The following is a 13,339-nucleotide window of genomic DNA, read 5'->3' as shown; positions in this document are numbered from 1 at the left end:
GGCCCGCCTCCTGCCTCCGCCCCGCCGGCTGCCTCTCGCCTCCGGCGGCACCGGGGCTGCGCCCCGACGGGGCGGCCGCGGGGGGAACCTTGGGCCTGGGCGGGGGGAGGCTGCGCGGCTCCGCTCGGCTGTGCGGGGAGCTGGGGAGCTGCAGAGCCCCTCTGGGGTGCAGGGAGGGGCCGGGGGGAGAGAGGGTGCCTCAGGGCTGGCTCTGGGGGCGGGAGATGGCAACCGAGGTTCACCTTGCTGTAGGGGCCTCGAAGGCAGCCGGGCGAGGTGTGCGGTGGTTTGCAGGGCAGCAGAATCCCCATCGTGCTGCTGCCACCACCGTGGGGCCCACCGGGGCCCAGCACAGCCGCTACAGCCATCCCCTCCTGGGACGGCCTCAGAGCGCAGAGGGGGCACCAGCACTGCGGGCTGGTCCCGGGCACTTCCAGACAAGGATTTTGGAAAGCAGTGGTAGTCCAAATCCCATAAATCCAGTGCCACAGCCCTAAGCGGAATGTGACTTAGGGCAAAGCCCTGTCATGTGAGCTCCTCCCAGGGGTGGAAGACCTGGGACGGCACAAAGATGACCAACGCCTGACACACATTTCCTTGGCGCTCTGACAAGTCCTGTGTGAGCTGTCCCAGTAGCATCCAGCCCTCGGCTGGGTCGCGCTTCACTCCTGAGAGTCTGCGGCCCATTTCCCAGGTCCGGTACTGCCTCCGCTGAAGGAGCAGGAAATCACACTGCTCCCCTGGTAGCAAAGCCAGGCAAAGGACTTGCTAACCTTAAAAGGAAGGTAACCTTGCTAACCTCTCTAGCCTCTCTGATTCACAGGGAGAGGAGTTAAACATGTTACACGGTGGTGTTTCTCCACGCACACAACCCAAAATTAAAGTGCTGCTCTTGTTCCCACTGTGCTCTTTTGCAAGCCCATACGTGACCTGCTGGCCGTCTTCAGGGCTCACTATCCCTACCATTACTCCTTCCACTGACAACATCCCATTTGGACCAGCTCCGCACTCGGAAGACAATTTCATTTTTCTGTTTCGATATGAATCTCTCTAGTTCCCTCCGTACTCTGTTATCCTTAAAAATGCCTATCACAGTGGGAAGTTAAAAGGGGCAAAAAAGCAGCCTTGCAAATGTGAAATTTAAATATTTTTTATCAATAATTTTTGCCTGTTAACATTGGCAATACTACCACCTCTTACTTTAGTCTAGTTTAACAACTGTTTAAGACTGCTTGGTAGCACAATTGCCTGAAACAATACGGGTTAAAAAAAAAAGAAACAACAACAAACAACAACAAAGCAACCCCCAAACCCCAAACCCTGCCACCTGACTGCTAGAAAGTTTTAGGAGGCTTTTTTTCATTTTTATTTTTTTCCCCTGAAATGGTCTAAATTTAAACCCTCGAATGCTTAAAGGTCCAAAGCAGGTTGAGCGGAAGGAGTATGGTGTAAAGGTAAGCAACTTTGCCCAGAGCAGGAGCAGGAGTTGAACCACTTTGCTTTTACCAGTCAGCTCTCTGTAAGTACAATGGTTTCTCCACCATTGCTCCAGCACGAGGTTGGTGTTCTCCCATAAAGTTGCAGGGCCCAACTGGACTGTTAATCCAAGTAAGGTTATTAAATGTTTCTATAAGGAATGAATTGTTCAGAGAGCAGATGCCTCAGTAGCTCAGCCTAAACCTGTAATTGGCTCAAACATTTTGGCTTGTTGACAGTATCGGTGGAGAGGCCAAAGATGACATGAACGTGGTGACACCCTTCTGTCACTTCCTGCTCAGGAGTGCGCAAGGTGGCTAAAAAAGCAAATTAGTGGGGCCATCCATGCAGATGCAAAGAAAACAAATAGGACTTCATCCCCAAATGTTTATTCGATAGGCTAGTGCTATTGCATATGGTAAGTTACGCATGGAAAGTTAAGTATCTATCTCCTTTGCAGGCAACGGCAGTGTCTTCACGTAGCTTATTACTATAGGCTCAACCCTACCACATGAGAAGAACAAAAAGCTTTTCTGTCTCCAGTGAGTTGGCATCTCTCTTTAAGGATAGAATTTCACGCTTTATATTTCTATAATAAACCAAACAAATTATACTAATTTAAGAATAATTGTGGATGCCAGACAAACAAGAAACGCCAGCTTTAGACTGTCTTCTAGAATTGGCAGAAGTATTATCCAGCTCTGACCATTTGGCACCCTTAGTTTTATAGCACACTAGTAAAGTGCAAACAGGCTTACAACAATTCACAAAGGAAAAGGAGGGGGAGATTTTAATGTCACCCGGCAATAATAGCCCTTTTAATGAATATTATAATGACTGTGAACTCTACAGATTCACGTACTCACTACACTTTATGGCAATTCAAACATGCTTCATACGGTGAGGTTCTCCCAGCTGCAGCCTTCCTGTCTCCAGCAATTTCATATACTTGTTCGGGATTACTAACTACTGAGAAGCCTGGCTGGGAGAAATTCCTCACACACTCAACAAGAGGAGCACGATTGCTACCTCTGTTCAGGGTACCACTGAATATCTCCTTTACATAGTTCCAAGTACACATCACACTCACCTCCAGCATCTCAGCTGGCAATTTCCAGGGTAAAAAAGACAAAAATCCTTTGCTCTACTGAGGACATGACTTACGATATGCAGCTCTGAAACAAGACATACTCATCCTGTCTTCCACACAGCCGGGCAGACTCACACTTCCCCACCCAAAGGTGCCTTTCCACCAGCTGGCTTCCCAGCATGAACGAATTTCTGCTACGCAACCCGGCTACTTCCTCCCTCCACGTAGTAAAAGAGCAGGAGAGACCGTAAGCGCAGCAGGAACGCCTGCACACGTTTCCCAGTGGCTATTCCCCGCCTGAAGAGCAGGCTTGGTGTTTGAGGTATCTTAATTCTGCCCTGGTGTATAGGCCTTAACTCCTCTTCTTCTGGTTTCCAGAGACTAATCTTTGTTAAAGGTAATGTTCTGGGAGTAAAATAAAGTTGTTTGGCAATTTTATCTCTAAATAAAGTGTTTTCTCCTCTGAATAAAGAGCTCCATGTCCCATGACAGACTTGTATTTTCAGTTCCTGAGTTACCTAGTTTCTTCTCTGCCTGTATAAATTGGACCTTGCTTCATAGTTATTTTGATTACCTGAAGAAAACATAGCTGTATATTTGCCTGTTTAGAAACATTTTGCAGTCATTTTGGATTGGGTGTCACACTCTGACTTGATGTAACTCGGGACAAGGTTTACAGTGCGATGGACTTCATTGAACACAGTCAAATTTTCACAGGCAGCACAGTTTGTAGATGAGCCATGTCATCCACACCCACACCCACCGGAGGTAGCTCAGGGGAAATAATTTGCCAAGAAGCCCTACTTTCTGTTTTCCCCTCTTCTCTCTGCTGTCCCTTCCCTGGTTCATTCTGGCTTTCTCTTTCCGCCGGGTTAACTCTGTGCCAGAGCTGTGAGTTGAATTGACCAAGCAAAGGTGCTGAGGAGCTGGTGCGGAACCTTAGCGGGAGAAAGACGTTTTCCCGTGGCCGGTGGTGAGCTGTTAGATCCATTTGGTCGTACTACCTGTGACCCACCCTTCACGCAGGGCGGTGCTTTCACGTCAGCGAGCACCACAGCCGCCTTTGCCCAGCCCTCAGCAAATCCTGCTGCATCTAGGCTGGTTCGCAGTGTCTCTGCTCGGGAGCTCCCAAAAGGCAAAGTGAGGTTCGAAGAAATAAACAGCCCCCTACGAGATCGGCTCCCTTCTGCCCAAGTTCGCCACTCCGCCGTTGCTGTCAGCTCTCCCAGCATCCCAGCTCGGCGCTGAGGGGCACATCAGTCCCGCCTTCCACGGCCGGCCCTGCCGGGGCCCGCAGAGCAGCGGACAGCAGGGCGAATAACCCCCGCCTGGGCCAGCAGCGGCGGGGGGCGCCAGGCGGGAACCAGCACGACCCCGCACCGGCATCGCCCGGGGTTCGGGTGCCCGCCGCACCCGCGCTCCTCGCCTGGGCGGGTGCTGGGGAGGCGGCTGCGCGGCTGGAAGGCTCCGCGGCACAACGCCGAGCCGGGCAGCCCTCCTGCTCCGGCAGCGCCGGCCTGCGGCGGGGGAGCGGCGGGGGAGCGGCGCGGGGCGGGGCGGGGCGGGGCGGGGCGGGAGGCCGCAGGCCCCGCAGGCCGCGCCCGAGGCGGCGGCGCCACCGGACGCCACCGCGGCCGCGAGCGCAGGCCGCCCCCTGCCGGCGCCGCGCCCACACCGCAGGGCCCCGAGGGCCGGGGCGCGCCCAGCCCCGCACCGGGAGGAGCGGGCAGCCCTGCCCGGCCCCGCCCGCCCCGCCCGCCCTGCCCGGCCCTGCCCTGCCCTGCCCTGCCCCGCCCTGCCCCGCCCTGCCCTGCCCGGCCCTGCCCTGCCCTGCCCTGCCCGGCCCCGCCCGCCTCGCCCGCCCTGCCCGGCCCTGCCCGCCCTGCTCTGCCCTGCCCTGCCCGGCCCTGCCCGCCCCTCTCCGCCCCGGAGAAGGGTCTTCAGGCTACCGTGGGCCCGACAGCGCTCGGCGGGCACTCGGGTGCTGCACCGGCGGAGCCCTGGGAGGCAAACCTCGAGGCAGCTTTGGCGGCTCCCCCTGGGGGCAGCCGCTCTCCCGCTCCGCCTTTCCTAGACAGGGCTTTAGGGCCATGGCTAGTAACTCCGTACTTCTTTGCCTCGTATAGCTGTGTGTTTTCTTTTGTTCCAGCAAGTCTAAGTGTCCTACGAATGCCATGGAAATCAACAAAAAGGAAGACTGTGATGTAAGAAAGGCGAACCTCACAGCTGAGATAGACCTGGCTTGGTAGCACTCAAATGTTCTCGCCTCCTTTAGAAATACGTGCTTAAGGAATTTTAAAATGTTTTGACCTGATCCTGAGCTAGAAGCTTGACAAATGCAGGCCTACTGCAATTAATCAAGTACAGACTGTCTTTAGAAAGACTGCTTCTGCAGAGTTCAAATGAAAACAATTTCCTCTTCTAAAGAAGTAGTGCTTCTCATGTTACATTTTCACTCTTCTGCTTCTTAGCTTTTTCAAAGAATCACAGTCTTTCTGGGAAGTAATTTGTTCCATACACACTGTTCAGAGGATTTGCAATTGCTTTCTATCATGACAGATTGTGCTGGTTTGGGCTGGGGTAGAGTTAATTTTCTGCACAGTAGCTGGTATGGGGCTATGTTTTGGATTTGTGCTGGAAACAGTGTTGATAACACAGGGATGTTTTAGTTACTGCAGAGCAGTGCTTACACAGAGTCAAGGCCTTTTCTGCTCCTCACTCCACCCCACCAGTGAGGAGGCTGGGGGTGCACAAGAAGCTGGGAGGGGGCACAGCCGGGACAGCTGACCCCAACTGACCAAAGGGCCATTCCGTACCATATGATGCCATGCTCAGCATATAGAGCTGGGGGAAGAAGAAGGAAGGGGGGACGTTCAGAGTGATGGCATTTGTCTTCCCAAGTAACCGTTATGTGTGATGGAGCCCTGCTGTCCTGGCGATGGCTGAACACCTGCCTGCCCATGGGAAGCAGTGAATGAAGTCCTTGTTTTGCTTTGCTTGCGCACGTGGCTTTTGCTTTACCTATTAAACTGTCTTTATCTCAACCCATGAGTTTTCTCATTGTTACTCTTCCGATTCTCTCCCCCATCCCACTGCGGGGGGAGTGAGCAAGCAGCTGTGTGGTGCTTAGTTGCTGGCTGGGGTTAAACCATGACAGTCCTATTTGCTGTTACGCACCATAAGTACTTACCCCATGAATAGTTTATGCTACCCTCCCTGCAATCTTGGCATTTCAGAACAGTTTTACAAATACCTGATTGGAGTGTATTAACCAGACTTCCCTTCCACAGCAAAAATGTTATATGTGAAAAGTAGTAACATTTGTAATCGCTTATCCAGATGTGAGAACCTAAGGGGTTCCCTTTTGACAAAGAGCGTCCTGTGAAGAAAGCCATCAGGTTAAACTGGGATTTCTCTCCTCCCCCTCCAAGCGTTGATGGATCTCTTCTCTAAAACCCTACGCTACTGTACCTCACTGGTACAGCAGTGCTTTCTAGACCACAGCTGACCCTAGCAGATCTGCTCTTTCAAACGTATTTCCTGATACTCAGGTTTCAATCTGATATACACTTAAAACCTGATTTATTTCAGTGCTGCTGAGCTCATTTCTGACAATAGGAGTGACACGGGGTTAAGAGGGGTACTTTGTTCAGCCCCTTGAAGTCAGAGACTGAGCTTTGAGTAGAGGAAAAAAAGCCACTTGAAAATGGATAGCTGTGTGTATGTGTATGTATGTGTGGATGTGCGTATAGGAAGAATTCCCTCTGCAGGGAACAGTTGGAGAACAACTTTGATAACAAAATGTGCGAAATTCCAAAGATTATGTCATACAGTCTCCATTTTTGCTTCAGAGAAACATTTTTACTCAGTATTTATATTGTAGCAACATATACAGTCCCTCCAAAATGCACTAGGACTTGACGGTAAAAGCACGAAGTAAAATGACAATCTTTCCTCCAATGAGTTTGAGTTACAAATCCTTCTAATATAAGCACACCAGGAAAAGTATCGATCAGGTTTGCTTATGCCTAAGGAGTATGAGTTTTTATACTCATATTTTAGCAAACTGTCAAAGAAAATTGAGTCACAATATCTATTGCCTTGTAGAAACCCAGCTCAGCTTGTTCAAGAAAAAAATAGCTGCCCTTGGGCTTTCATTGAGACGGCAGCAATTTATACATCTTATGTATTTTAATTAATTAGCCTTATTCATTTCAATCTGGGATTATTTCTCTTTTAAAACATAATATTAACTCTAGGGGTACTTCTTTCTCAGTGCTACTGGGATCTATCAATACCTGGTGACTTTAACGGAAGCTGAGAGCTCAGCACTTTCCAGCGTCAGGTCTGGCGTCTGTAACCCAAGCAGATGCCTGTGCAGGAGGAGGGCTGAGAAGTCCTGTTTGGGCTATTGGGCAGACAACGGGCAGGAACAGGAGCTGCAGATTTGCTTCCCGGTCCCAGCGTGCAGAATGAGCAGTTAGGACACGCAGTCACATATATTGCCTGTGCTGGCAGGTGTGAAATCCTGTCATGCTGGCTCAACTAATAGGTATTATTTCCCAGAAGTTTCTGTTTTTTATGACTGCTTTTTAAAAGCTGAGGATTTTTGGAAGGGTAGCTTCATATCCTCAGCCATGAAATCAGGAACAGAGGAGAAAACCTTCATTTTTGATCATCAGCTTTACAACTTAATAATTATTTATATTTTCCAGGCACAATTAAAGGGTTAAACATTTCTAGAGCAAGGATTAGGCCCACTGATTCATGTATCCTTTCATACAGTAATAAAAACAAATTATATGATCTTGTCCTTACACCACCACCTGTTTAATGAGCCTGGGGTGATTAGTGATCATAACTTAGAAATTAGCTTGGAATGGTGACAGTGCAAACCCTGTCTCCCTCCCCCTGCAAGATAACAGACGAAGGAAAATCCTTCCCCACTGTGCCCAGTCTCAAAGACGCAAGCGGATGACAAATGGAGGAGAGCGCTATAAATCTAAGCAAATTAATTGGTGTAGCTTTGTTAGCTGCTTGGTTTGTTTTTAAGAGGGGAACCTGAAGTAGGATGTGGTACAGCAAAGAAAACAATAATTATTAAAAGTACCAGAAAAAGAAACAGAGAAAAGAGCTGCACACGGAGTTCATTACTTGTTCCTAGTCACAGTCAGCAAGCAGAACCTTATCATCATAATGAACCTTTAAATGCATTTTGTAGGAGTCCATACACAAATTGGGATCAGGGATTTCCTTCATGTTTAATTAGCAATCTGAGGAGAGAGGACAACGACATTTGCAGCAGAAGCTAGTGGGCCATAAAGGCCTGGCATGGCGGTAGCTATATTAGATCAGCTGGAGATGATGAGGCTAAATTTTGAAGGACTATAAAGGTAAAGTTAAAACCACATTTCCTACAGAGCTGCAAAGAGCTAGGACAGGGACTCTGGGAAAAGGATGGCACAGCTAATTAACAGTTTTCCTAGTGAATTACTTTAATGGCATTGTAAATCCTAGTTTAGATTTCTTCCTGAGTTTTGTTTTTTTTTCTTTAAGACCTCTTCTGTTTTAATCGATTAATAAGCCATTCTAGATGAAGATAACAGGGAAAACCTGGTATCTTGAATTGGCAGAACTTACTCATTAGGCTTAGATAAGTCTTTAGTAGGTGTTAACAAGAGAACCCTGTATTATCAACTAATGATTTTCTTTTCCTCCAGACTATATCTGGTCTTCTTTACACAAGAGCAAAAATATCTTAAAAGCTATTCATGCCACATATTTAACTAGATATGTAAATATTATCAGTTTAGTGATTGGTGTTGATTTACAATGGGAGGGCTAATCTTTCTTCTCACACATTAGACAAATAGTTTGTGTGAGAATGAGGAGAAAAAATGAGGCTATCAGAAGTTTCCAAATCAGTGAATTTGAAAGGCTGGGTGAAACAAATTAGGAAAAGGGTGTGTTGACCCCACTAGAGGCAAGAGAGAAGGCTGTAGATGATGGCTGTGAAAAGCTCACTTGTTTCACGAGTTTCGCACTTCAGATTTCTTCCTCTTTCTCACTTTAATGTAAGCTGAAGGGGGCAGGAATGGGACTAAAAGAAAAAAACTAAGATTTAGAAAGCAAGTGTTGATCTTTTTGTTCCTTCTTTCTTACTTTGTGAAGGATTAACTTATTTTGTGTGACCTTCCTTTTCTTAAAATATAACAGACTTTCGTATTTACCAAGTAATTCTTGTTTAAGAGAAGAGTTACCGAGTTTTGGCTTGATGCAGCTGAGATAAGGGCCAGAACAATTAGTTCTGCAGTATGAAATGAGAAAAAGCTCTTTATATAAATATCATGCAACCGGATATTATACACGAAGTTGGATTAGTACAGCAATGACAACTATGGTTTCTGGAAGCTGTGAACTACTAGTTCACCGCAGGAAAACAAAAAACATGTGAGAGGAAAAACCACAATATTGATGGAGTAGCTAATGATGCTGAGTGCTGACCATCATCTGCTGATGCTATATTGAGCATATCTGAGAGATGGATTGTAGGAGTTCTCCCAAGCCAGCGTGCTGCAATGCCTCAAGCATCCCATATCTTCTTGTACTACGAGCAGCACTGATGATTTCACTGTAGATAGTCTGCATTTAACAAATGCTTTAAGTCTAATCAGGACACTGAGCATCCTAGGAATTGCAAAATAAAATTACAAATAAAAAAAAAAAGAAGATGGAGCCAGACTCTTCTAGGGGTCCCCCGTGAAAGGACATGAGGCAACAGGCACAAACTGCAATACAGGAAATTTTACTTAAATATAAAGAAAGAACTTCTTTACTGTGAGGGTGGTCAAACATGGGAACAGGTTGCCCAGAGAGGCTGTGGAGTCACCATCCTTGCAGATGTTCAAAGCCTGAGTGAACATGGCCCTGAGCAACCTGCTCTGCTCGACCCCACTTTTGAGCAGGGGTTTGGACTAGACAATCTCTAGAGATCCCTTGCAGCCTTAGCTCTTCTGTGATCCTGTGAAACTGAAAAGATCAACTACTCTTGTTTAAAGCCCAAGCTTAGTATCGTTTGGGTACACTGAAACAAAACACCATTTTTCAAATTATCCATGTGTCATCTGTGCATACAAAACAGTGGCAGTAACCTGTCTTCAGAACTCTACACTGATGTAACTCTTCACCCTAAACCAAGAACCCAGCGCATACGATCTTCTGTAACATGTATATGTAAAAACTAAAAGTTGAGGGAGATTCAGAGGAGTAAGATATCTCTTACAGAGCAGAATGCATCTCTTGCCTGCCTGCCTGCCTGCCTTCCTTTCTCCCTCCCTCCTCGGCAGTGCATGTTACTGGTAGCTCAGGTGTATGTGGATAGCCTCATTTTTTAATGGGACTCTGTACCAAAATGAAGAGAGGTCAGCTCTCATTAACCCATAGCTTTCTCTCTTCTCCAAATGATGACTGTACAGAGCTACTCTACTCTTTTGTGCTGGCTTTGCAGCTGTCATCTCATCGAATCCAGAGGTTTGCCCTGCCCGCCTAGCTGCTGAAGAAAGGCAGACGCCTGAGCCAGTTAAATCCACAAGAAAGGCTATGAGGACGGTAGAAGCTGGGTTTGTCAAGAGAAAACTCATGCAGTTTTGTCCTTTCAGTTAGATATGCTCTGGACTTGAAAATATTACCAGGAATTTTGCAGTGCCAGGAAAGGAGAGTGGAGAAAAAACAATGCTGGTGGGTGTGTGCAGGTGAAAAGTTAAAAACTGGTTTCTGCAGACTGATGGTGGATTATGATTTACTGCAGCAGATTTTAAAGAAGGAACCATAAAAATCAACACAGCAAAATCTGAGGCATCTAGAGCTTGTAAAGCTTGTAAAGAATATTCTTAAAAACTCATTTGTTATGGATGCTTAAAAATAACTTGTATTTCCAATGGAATTTTTTAAATGAAGGGTTTTTTCCTCTCAGTTTTTAAATGCGGCTAGGAAACAAGCTGGAGTTCTGAGGATGGGGAACAAAATGGGGTGCGTAGGGCAGGAAGATAAGAGATGATCAAGGGAGTCACTTCTGCCGCTATTTGGACAGAGGACAAGGTTTTCTTTTAAACACCTTTTCACTGGGCAGCTTTCACATGTTTGATTGTTGCTGTATTTTTCTCTCATCAAGCAGTTGGAAAAATGATGCATGTCTAATCCTCGTAGTTACTGAAAGATAATCATATGCTAGTTAAGCAAACCATCTCGTTCAGGATGAAGAGAACTGTATAATGGATAAAACACAGAGCTGATGAAAAATATCTGTATCATGTAACATTTCTCACTGAAAAATAATGAAATGTGAATGTTGCAACAAAACATTAAAGCATTGGCTTTAAGCCAAAGTATGAGAAAAAGTAGAAAACACTTGCAATATTCAAAATAAGGTGGTTCTGATGCTTACAAACTTAAAAGTGCCTTTTCTGTCCAAAATTATATATTTGTTAGTAGTAAAAATGCAAAAATGAAATGGGGTTGTACAAAATTGCTAAACTATTATCATTGACCTGGACCAAAAAATTTATATTGATAAACAAGAGGGACTTGTGACTTTGTTCCTGTATTTGACAAAGCTCATTTATGCTAACACCAACAAAAACTTGACCCAAAAGAATCAGTTCAGGGCCCAGTCCCACTTGCTCTGAAGTCAATGTCAGCTCTGGTGGGAATTCAAGAGCAGGACTGAGTGCAAATCGAACACGTAGGTGACTATTTTGTCTATGCAAGCTTAGAATAAAAAGTTTACGTGAATTGTGCATTTTTCCTAAAAAAAAAAAACAAACCAAAAACAAAAACCAAAACCCAAAACCTCAATAATGACTCACCATTTTTTATTACATTTAATTTTTACTGGCAGACAAGGGAGACCTCATCCTAATTTTGAAATACTCGTATTTTGAAAAGTTACAGGCACTATTTTTCCCACACTGTTACATTTACCCTTCCAACTATAGACAGAGGGGCAGAATTTATATGTAACGGTCTGGAAATCTCTCTACAGCATCTAAAAATAGCCTTTCAGTTTATGAGAATTTTGCAATGATAAACTACATCTCGTAGTTTGTTAAGATGGGAGTGCTGAGTATGATTGGAGGGAAGGAATTCCCAGATCTCCACACATTAAGTAAATTTGTTGCTATTTCTAATACTTAACAGGAAAGCATTTCGTACTCTCATTAGCCCAGAGCTCAGTATTGCTGTCTTGAGACTTGGACGAGACTAACTTTGAGAACACTTCATGCTGAGGTAGAAGAAGAAAGTATTTCTTAGCAGGAATCTTTCATCAGTTTTTATATCACGGCAATGTGGGATATGAGCAAGCAAAGCAGCAATCTAGTGAGAAGTGAAGATAAAAATGGAATGTATACTTGCAGCAGCCTCGGAAATACTTAAGAGGCAAATCTCTACTTGTAGTTGATAGTAGTTTAACATATAAGGGGAAGGAAAAGTGGTGTTAACAGCAGAAAAAAAGAAGGAATGAGGAACAAGAGACAATCTTGTCATGAGTACGGAAGGCTTTACCTTGTTTGAAAATCCTCACGTTCAGTAGTGTTTAATTTATTTCGTATAAACCAAACACTTCTTTTTTTGATTTAAATACTTGCAGAGCTACCAGTACGTTAATCTTTGACTGAAGATAACATACAGTCCTTTTAAAGGACTTTTCATCACTACCTTTTGAGAGCATTTTACAACAAGATCTCAGGAAACCCAGTCCATGGCTCTGTATCTCCTTCTTGTAAACACTTTTGCATCTGCTCGTTCATACCAAGACAGACAGCTGTTTCTTTGCAAATACTGTTCCTGATTTATATGCACACAGGCCTGACCCCTTACAAAGCTAATAATCAAATGAGTGCAGAATCCTAACGAGTGGTATTTTTCCCCAGCGCCTCTCCTCGGCAGGGTAAGGAAGGGGTGTCCTGTGGCAGTTGGCAGAAGGGGAAGTAAGCAGAGCGTGACCTGAGCACAAAGCTGCGGCGTTTGCAAAGCACATACTGTTTTGCTGCTGTTTCAGGGTTTTTGGCCAGCGATGGAGTTCAAGGATGGAGAGATGTGTTAATAATTAAGGCAAATAACTACACTTAATAATCATATTTTAAATGAGGGGATCACTTCACATACTGGAATTTTGTGCAGTGATTGAATTACAACGTATCACTTATTTTAAACTCCGCTTCTGGGTAACTGAGTTCATGAACTTGGCTACCGATCTCTGCCACAGGCTGTGACTTCAGACACAGAGAGGAGCCAGCGCTCCCGAAACCCAACAGCTCGCCTGCGCCCAATTTTGAGCGGAAGCCTGCAGGAAAGCACTGTGCTGGGCGCAATGTTGACCCACCAAAAAAAAAAAAAAAAAAAGGAGGAGAGAGGAAAATCCCCAAGCACCAACAGCAGCTCAACTGTAAAATTCAAACAAGCCGTTCCTGCCGGCAGCCTCTCCGGGCTCCTCGGGCGAGTGCGCAGGCCGAGCCCGGCGCTCCGCTGCGGCCCGCCGCCCGCCCGTCCCGCAGCCGGACACCCCCCCCCCCCCCCCCGGCAGCCCCCGGGCGCAGGGCAGGGCGCCGGGCCGGCCGCTCAGCCAGCCGCCGCGGGGCGAGCTCACCCGGCCGGCCGGCCGGGCATCGCCCGGGACGCGGCCGCTGCTCCCGGTCCGTGTTTCAGGCGCGGAGCCCCCTCCGGCCCCGGCCCAGCCGCTCCACGCGGAGGATCCGCGGCGGGCAGCGACCAGCG

This window comes from Platalea leucorodia, assembly GCF_965183815.1.
Source record: "Platalea leucorodia genome assembly, chromosome: 7".
Taxonomy (NCBI): domain Eukaryota; kingdom Metazoa; phylum Chordata; class Aves; order Pelecaniformes; family Threskiornithidae; genus Platalea; species Platalea leucorodia.
This window is presented reverse-complemented; position numbering follows the sequence as displayed.